Below are 9,339 nucleotides of genomic sequence, written 5' to 3'. Positions count from 1 at the left end.
GTACCTGGCCTTCTCTGATGTAATCAGAGTTAGATTTGATTCATTGATTTTATAAAAACAGATAGGAAGCACAATTTAGCAGTGGGTTGCAGAGAAAAAGAAATATGCTGGCAAAAAAAATCCAATTGAGTGATTAAACAGCTCTTCATTTTCTGGCTTTATTTTTATGCTAACAAATTTGTTCTCTGAAAAGTGTCCACAAAGCCAAGTCTCTGATTAACACCTTTGTAGGGATGGTTTATTAACCTATTACTAAATTAAACTTGCTTCATTGGAAAGGCAGCAAGATGCATCCTCATTTCAATGTCTACTGAAATAATACAGGTTGACACCAGGAAACATTAACGCCACTGCATCCTTGCTGCTTTCTCATGTAGAAGTCTGTTTAATGTGAAAACAAGGTGATATCTAATTAGCATACAGGTAAGGAATTAAGAAAATCTTTATTTAAGGGTGAAGATGTTTCTCACAAAATCGTTGCCCCCAATGCATCATTGAAATTCAAGCTGGAAAGATGATTTTAATATATCACTTGTACATTTTGTATTGCTCTTCTGGTGACAATGTAGTTTGTTTTTGTCAATTACCATTTTAATAATAGGGTAAAGAAAATTAAGTGGATTTTTTAAAGAAAACTATACTGTCAATATACTATTAAAACAAATTAAAATGGTAAAAGTTATTGTACTTTAAGTAAAAATAAAAGAGCAAAAATATCAATCCCAGTTTTGATTACTTAAATTAACAAAAAAAAAATGCATATAGCAAAGGATAGTTTCAATCTGCCTACCTCTGGGTTATGGGCCCAGCATGCTTCCATTGCAGTACTCTGCTGCACATGTAAGTGCAAGAGATCCTGAAGCACTCACTCATCATGGGAAAGTACCAATGTGTTTCTTCGTTGGTTGATGGAAGAAACATCTTACAAAAACTCTCCAGATTATTGACTTTTTAAAGTTTTTCTAGGAAACGTTCTAGATGTATGCTTATTAGCCTTTGTCAGTATGTACTTTTTGCAAAGTGTCTCTGTGGCGCAATCGGTTAGTGTGTCTGGCTACTAACCAAAAGGTTGGTGGTTCAATCCCACCTAGGGACGTAATTGACCTTGTTATCAGATTTTGGTGATCTTTAAGTAGACAAGTCAAAATTTCAAACCCCCTGTTATGGTGTAGGGCAGGCATTCCCAACCGCGGTCCTCAAGGCACACCAACAGTGCAGGTTTTAGTGATATCCAGGCTTCAGCACAGATGGTTAATTCAAAATAACTGAGCTACTAATTAAGTCACCTGTGTTCAAGCCTGGATATCACTAAAACCAGGACTGTTAGTGTGCCTTGAGGACCGTGGTTGGGAAACACTGGTGTAGGGTACCTGGCCTTCTCTGATGTAATCAGAGTTAGATTTGATTCAGTGATTTTATAAAAACAGATAGGAAGCACAATTTAGCAGTGGGTTGCAGAGAAAAAGAAATATGCTGGCAAAAAAAATCCAATTGAGTGATTAAACAGCTCTTCATTTTCTGGCTTTATTTTTATGCTAACAAATTTGTTCTCTGAAAAGTGTCCACAAAGCCAAGTCTCTGATTAACACCTTTGTAGGGATGGTTTTTCACCTATTACTAAATTAAACTTGCTTCATTGGAAAGGCAGCAAGATGCATCCTCATTTCAATTTCTACTGAAATAATACAGGTTGACACCAGGAAACATTAACGCCACTGCATCCTTGCTGCTTTCTCATGTGGAAGTCTGTTTAATGTGAAAACAAGGTGATATCTAATTAGCACACAGGTAAGGAATTAATAAAATCTTTATTTAAGGGTGAAGATGTTTCTCACAAAATCGTTGCCCCAATGCATCATTGAAATTCAAGCTGGAAAGATGATTTTAATATATCACTTATACATTTTGTATTGCTCTTCTGGTGACAATGTAGTTTGTTTTTGTCAATTACCCTTTTAATAATAGGGTAAAGAAAATTAAGTGGATTTTTTAAAGAAAACTATACTGTCAATATACTATTCAAACAAATTAAAATGGTAAAAGTTATTGTACTTCAAGTAAAAATAAAAGAGCAAAAATATCAATCCCAGTTTTGATTACTTTAATTAACAAAAAAAATGCATATAGCAAAGGATAGTTTCAATCTGCCTACCTCTGGGTTATGGGCCCAGCATGCTTCCATTGCAGTACTCTGCTGCACATGTAAGTGCAAGAGATCCTGAAGCACTCACTCATCATGGGAAAGTACCAATGTGTTTCTTCGTTGGTTGATGGAAGAAACATTTTACAAAAACTCTCCAGATTATTGACTTTTTAAAGTTTTTCTAGGAAATGTTCGAGATGTATGCTTATTAGACTTTGTCAGTATGTACTTTTTGCAAAGTGTCTCTGTGGCGCAATCGGTTAGTGTGTCTGGCTACTAACCAAAAGGTTGGTGGTTCAATCCCAACCAGGGACGTAATTGACCTTGTTATCAGATTTTGGTGATCTTTAAGTAGACAAGTCAAAATTTCAAACCCCCTGTTATGGTGTAGGGTACCTGGCCTTTTCTGATGTAATCAGAGTTAGATTTGATTCAGTGATTTAATAAAAACAGCTAGGAAGCACAATTTAGCAGTGGGTTGCAGAGAAAAAGAAATATGCTGGCAAAAAAAATCCAATTGAGTGATTAAACAGCTCTTCATTTTCTGGCTTTATTTTTATGCTAACAAATTTGTTCTCTGAAAAGTGTCCACAAAGCCAAGTCTCTGATTAACACCTTTGTAGGGATGGTTTTTCACCTATTACTAAATTAAACTTGCTTCATTGGAAAGGCAGCAAGATGCATCCTCATTTCAATGTCTACTGAAATAATACAGGTTGACACCAGGAAACATTAACGCCACTGCATCCTTGCTGCTTTCTCATGTAGAAGTCTGTTTAATGTGAAAACAAGGTGATATCTAATTAGCACACAGGTAAGGAATTAAGAAAATCTTTATTTAAGGGTGAAGATGTTTCTCACAAAATCGTTGCCCCAATGCATCATTGAAATTCAAGCTGGAAAGATGATTTTAATATATCACTTGTACATTTTGTATTGCTCTTCTGGTGACAATGTAGTTTGTTTTTGTCAATTACCCTTTTAATTATAGGGTAAAGAAAATTAAGTGGATTTTTTAAAGAAAACTATACTGTCAATATACTATTAAAACAAATTAAAATGGTAAAAGTTATTGTACTTTAAGTAAAAATAAAAGGGCAAAAATATCAATCCCAGTTTTGATTACTTAAATTAACAAAAAAAAATGCATATAGCAAAGGATAGTTTCAATCTGCCTACCTTTGGGTTATGGGCCCAGCATGCTTCCATTGCAGTACTCTGCTGCACATGTAAGTGCAAGAGATCCTGAAGCACTCACTCATCATGGGAAAGTACCAATGTGTTTCTTCATTGGTTGATGGAAGAAACATCTTACAAAAACTCTCCAGATTATTGACTTTTTAAAGTTTTTCTAGGAAACGTTCTAGATGTATGCTTATTAGACTTTGTCAGTATGTACTTTTTGCAAAGTGTCTCTGTGGCGCAATCGGTTAGTGTGTCCGGCTACTAACCAAAAGGTTGGTGGTTCAATCCCAACCAGGGATGTAATTGACCTTGTTATCAGATTTTGGTGATCTTTAAGTAGACAAGTCAAAATTTCAAACCCCCTGTTATGGTGTAGGGTACCTGGCCTTCTCTGATGTAATTAGATTTGATTCAGTGATTTTATAAAAAAAGCTAGGAAGCACAATTTAGCAGTGGGTTGCAGAGAAAAAGAAATATGCTGGCAAAAAAAAAATCCAATTGAGTGATTAAACAGCTCTTCATTTTCTGGCTTTATTTTTATGCTAACAAATTTGTTCTTTGAAAAGTGTCCACAAAGCCAAGTCTCTGATTAACACCTTTGTAGGGATGGTTTTTCACCTATTACTAAATTAAACTTGCTTCATTGGAAAGGCAGCAAGATGCATCCTCATTTCAATGTCTACTGAAATAATACAGGTTGACACCAGGAAACATTAACGCCACTGTATCCTTGCTGCTTTCTCATGTGGAAGTCTGTTTAATGTGAAAACAAGGTGATATCTAATTAGCACACAGGTAAGGAATTAAGAAAATCTTTATTTAAGGGTGAAGATGTTTCTCACAAAATCGTTGCCCCAATGCATCATTGAAATTCAAGCTGGAAAGATGATTTTAATATATTACTTGTACATTTTGTATTGCTCTTCTGGTGACAATGTAGTTTGTTTTTGTCAATTACCATTTTAATAATAGGGTAAAGAAAATTAAGTGGATTTTTGAAAGAAAACAATACTGGCAATATACTATTAAAACAAATTAAAATGGTAAAAGTTATTGTACTTTAAGTAAAAATAAAAGAACCAAAATATCAATCCCAGTTTTGGATTACTTTAATTAACAAAAAAAAAATGCATATAGCAGAGGATAGTTTCAATCTGCCTACCTCTGGGTTATGGGCCCAGCATGCTTCCATTGCAGTACTCTGCTGCACATGTAAGTGCAAGAGAACCTGAAGCACTCACTCATCATGGAAAAGTACCAATGTGTTTCTTCGTTGGTTGATGGAAGAAACATCTTACAAAAACTCTCCAGATTATTGACTTTTTAAAGTTTTTCTAGGAAACGTTCTAGATAAATGCTTATTAGCCTTTGTCAGTATGTACTTTTTGCAAAGTGTCTCTGTGGCGCAATCGGTTAGTGTGTTCGGCTATTAACCAAAAGGTTGGTGGTTCAATCCCACTCAGGGACGTAATTGACCTTGTGATCAGATTTTGGTGATCTTTAAGTAGACAAGTCAAAATTTCATACCCCCTGTAATGGTGTAGGGTACCTGGCCTTCTCTGATGTAATCAGAGTTAGATTTGATTCAGTGATTTTATAAAAACAGCTAGGAAGCACAATTTAGCAGTGGGTTGCAGAGAAAAAGAAATATGCTGGCAAAAAAATCCAATTGAGTGATTAAACAGCTCTTCATTTTCTGGCTTTACTTTTATGCTAACAAAGTTGTTCTCTGAAAAGTGTCCACAAAGCCAAGTCTCTGATTAACACCTTTGATGGGATGGTTTTTCACCTATTACTAAATTAAACTTGCTTCATTGGAAAGGCAGCAAGAAACACTAGACTAATTGGAGGTGCGCCCTAAAGCAAATTACAATGTTAGGAATAGGGGGTTCGGAAAGACCTCTAGTGTATACTGTCACGATTCGGGTATCTGGACGCCATAACTTACCTTTCAGATGCCTCCTAAGGCTGGCTCAGCGCTCCAGGACCGGATCCCATCTGTTATTCTGATGTCCCCATTCCTGCCTCCTCTCCTGTCACTCTGAGACGCTGTCACAGCGGCGCCATGTTACATCTTGAATGGCATCTCCCGCGGCCTCCGCCGCCATCCCTGAGTTTCTGCATGCAGGATGTCAGAGTGGCGCTTATGTCAGCCGCGGCCTCCGCTGTTGCCCGCGTGGTTCAAATGTGCACTCATCAGTCTGGCGTCTCCTGTTTACTGTGGCCGGCGCCGCCATTGCTGTTAAAGTTCCCACATGGATTATCAAACCAATCTTCCCTCCAAGTGTCTGCATGGGCGCAGCCATGTTGGATTCTGTCACCTGTTCATTTCCACCAATCCGCTGTTTCCATTGTAATCTGCATAATTGCCTAGCCAATCCCTTCCTTGCTGCAGGTATAAGTATTCTGTGCCTGAGCAAGGAAGGCGTCAGTGATTTGGTTGTCAAACCTAGTTCCAGTTTGTCTCTCTCCCGTGGTTGTTTTCCAGGTTCCAGTTACCATCTCCAAACCTCCACTAAAGAGACCCGCTCTAGTCTACCACCTGCGGTGCAGCCTGACTCTCCAGTCCTCTGGGACTCATCTGTTTCCAGTTACAGATTTACCTGCTTCCAGCCTAGCTTCCAGCAGAGATCAGCTCTTCTTAAAGTGCCGGTATCATTTCCGCAGATTACCACTCACCACCGGCACTATTATTTCACCGCTCTCAAACTCCATATATCAATCATATTTCATCGCTCTCAAGCTTCATTTATTATTTGGCTGGTTCCATCCAGCAATCCACTCCGTGCTTACATCAGTCTGGTTTCAGCCAGTACCCACAGCAGCCATTTTATCCACAGCAGCCCAGCTTTTCCTGGAACACCAGCTAGTATGATCCTGGGCTATCTCCATTGCTACAGTCGGGCCTGGTAAGGACTTTCCAACTAGAAGATAATAAGAACTGTCTCATACTACCAGAGCCCTGTGGTCCTTGTCCTCCTGTAGTACCCAGGAACTGTATTATTTCTCTGCTGATTTTATGTTTCTCTTTTATTACTGCTGTGATGCATGGAGTTTGTCAAAATAAACATCATTGACTTTTATCCTGGTTGTCGTGGGCACGCCTTCGGGCAATTCTTCTACATTTAACTTACATGTCCAGGGGTCTGATACAACCTCCCAGGTTCCACTACACCTCAGCCCCTACAACTGAGGCTGCCTCCAGTCAGCTCAGGCCCTCAGTTGTGACATATACACTGTATATACATTTTAAGATAGGAAGGTACAAATTACATATTCACATTGCATCTATGGGCTGGATTCAAATGTCCCTTTCCTCCCTCAATCGTGCCCGTCAGCAGCTATTCTATTCTATATAAGGAGCCACGCGTCGCCGCCATTTTCACTTGTGCATTGGAGATGATAGGGAGAGGACGTGCAGCGTTTTCTCAGTTTCTGTGTTCAGTGTGCTGCAAATATCTGTGCTCCGTGTGCTTGCAAATATCTGTGCTCAGTGTGCTGAAAATATCTACGTTCTCTGCCTGAAAAATGCTCCATATCTGTTCTGCATTGTATTATATAGTATGAGGACAGGGCAGAATTTTGCTGACCACCAGTATATAATATATAGCAGTACGGTACAGTAGGCCACTGCTCTACCTACCTCTGTGTCGTCAAGTATACTATCCATCCATACCTGTGGTGTATTTTAGTAGTTGTGCGCAGTATATATAGTAGGAGGACAGGGCAGAATTTTGCTGACCACCAGTATATAATATATAGCAATACGGTACAGTAGGCCACTGCTCTACCTAGCTCTGTGTCGTCAAGTATACTATCCATCCATACCTGTGGTGTATTTTAGTAGTTGTGCGCACTATATATAGTAGGAGGACAGTGCAAAATTTTGCTGACCACCAGACTTCTACTTAAGTCCAATGGTGTAGGATGTGCAAAGCTGTTTGGCTGTGCATTTATTGATCTAAGCATGCATTTTTATCAAAGCGTGATAAAATTGACACATAACGCAGCGTTCAATCAGCGTTAATTTATCTTCAGCTGATATCGATTGTGAATTGACGTTTCTTCTCTTCTTGTCACCTACAGGTAATTACAATTGACTACAACCACCAATCTATTCTGCTGCACTATATCTACAAAGCTAATTCTGCTGGGTAATTACAATTGACTACAACCACCAATCTATTCTGCTGCACTATATCTATATATGCAAAGCTAATTCTGCTGGGTAATGCAAATTGAAACATTATTGCATAGTATGTGATTTTGAAGTACTTATTTAAAGTTTTAAATGATATAGACCCAGTTTAATCTTTGTGGAATGCCTGGTTGTTGTTTTTAAGGTAATTTATTGCCTGGCATTTGAGGGGGTGGGGTGTGGTTACAGATTTCAATTATTGGTTTCACTTGTAATAGTCTTCTACTAAAGTCCAATGGTGTAGGCTGTGCAAAGCCATTTGGCTGTGCATTTATTGATCTAAGCGTGCATTTTTATAAAAGCATGATAAAATTGACACATAACAGCAGTGTTCAATTAGCGTTCAATCGAAGTGAAAAAGAAGGAAAACAGAAGCACACCAATCTAACAAAACAAAGAAACCGAAGAACTAATAACAAATGTGAGTCACTTACTCCTCAGATCACTCACCTCCTGATTGTTGCATCTGATTACATAGCACAGAACTACCTTACTTGGACATTTCATAAACCATCCATTTCACCTACAAATGCCTGTATCTGTATTATTGTAATTTTGTTTTTTAAGCACAGCTGCACCAATGCAATTTTACCTGCAAACACTAAAAACATCTAACATAATTACCATTGCTTCTTAAACCTCTCACAATCCTTTCATTTCTTACACTCCAAATACATTTCTGCACCCACTTTATCTACACTTTTGACTCATTTCATACTAAATCTACACCCCTTGAGCCTACACTGCTTTTCTCACCTGCATTTCTACAATTCTTCTGCTCGGATTCCCTTACAGTCTCCTCTCCTACTTCCACTTTCCCTCAACCTATTTACCTACTTAACACTATGTCAATGCTTTCTTATACTCCCCACATCACTCAGTGTCTACCTAATAATGTATCTTTATCCTTCCCCCCCCTAGTCTCCTCCACCTCCTCCTCTGTCTCCCCTCCATCCCTCTGCTTCCTTCCCCCACCTTTCCTGTTACCCCACTTTCATTCACCTCTGCCCCATGGTCCTGCTACCCCACAACTCAGCCCTGCTCCCTCTCTCCCTTCCCTGTCACCACCCCACACCCCCATCCACATCACACTGACCTCCCTCCCTGCCCACCTCCTGCAGTTTCCCCTCCTATCTCAGGCACCCGTACCATCACTACTCTCTCATCCCTGCCCTCAAAGTTAATCCCACCTCATCGCTACAGCAACCCTGAAAATCTAATTCACATCTCTCCCACAAACTCATACCCCCTATCCTGTGCCCTCTGGAATGCCAGATCCGTTTGTAACAAACTGGTCCCCACTCATGACCTTTTCATTTCCAACTCCCTACACCTACTAGCCATTACTGAAACTTGGATTACGCCCTCTGACACTACTTCTGCTGCTGCTCTCTCTGCTGGGGGCCTTACATTCACACACACACCCCGACCTGGGGGTCGCCATGGGGGTGGTGTTGGGGTCCTTTTACCTTCTAGTTACTCCTACCAACTCATACCACCAGAACCATCCCTTATATTATCTACATTTGAGGTCCACTCCATATGTCTCTTCCAACCAGTCCATCTTAGAGTAGCTGTCATTTACCGCCCCCCTGGCACTGCTTCCAAATTCATCGACAACTTTGCTTCCTTCCTGGCTTCCTCACTTCCTCTCTTCTGACATTCCCACCATTATCCTAGGCGATTTCAACATCCCTATTGACATCCCCACACAATCCCCTGCCTCTAAACTCCTTAACCTCACCTCTTCACTTGGTCTCTCCCAGTGGACCTCCTCACCCTCCCATGTGAATGGGAGCTCACTGGATCTGGT

At 39.7% G+C, this 9,339-nt stretch overlaps 1 non-coding gene across 1 annotated transcript; it reads left to right on the top strand.

The window, feature by feature from the left end:
* Positions 1–1,022: 1,022 nt before the first annotated feature.
* TRNAS-ACU (transfer RNA serine (anticodon ACU)) lies at positions 1,023–1,096 on the top strand. Its single transcript has one exon. It is a non-coding gene; the product is annotated as a tRNA-Ser (tRNA).
* Positions 1,097–9,339: the final 8,243 nt, after the last annotated feature.

Source organism: Pseudophryne corroboree, chromosome 3, assembly GCF_028390025.1.
Source record: "Pseudophryne corroboree isolate aPseCor3 chromosome 3, aPseCor3.hap2, whole genome shotgun sequence".
Lineage (NCBI taxonomy): Eukaryota > Metazoa > Chordata > Amphibia > Anura > Myobatrachidae > Pseudophryne > Pseudophryne corroboree.
The sequence above is the reverse complement of the archived record's forward strand: the minus strand, read 5'-3'. Positions and strand labels throughout refer to the sequence as shown.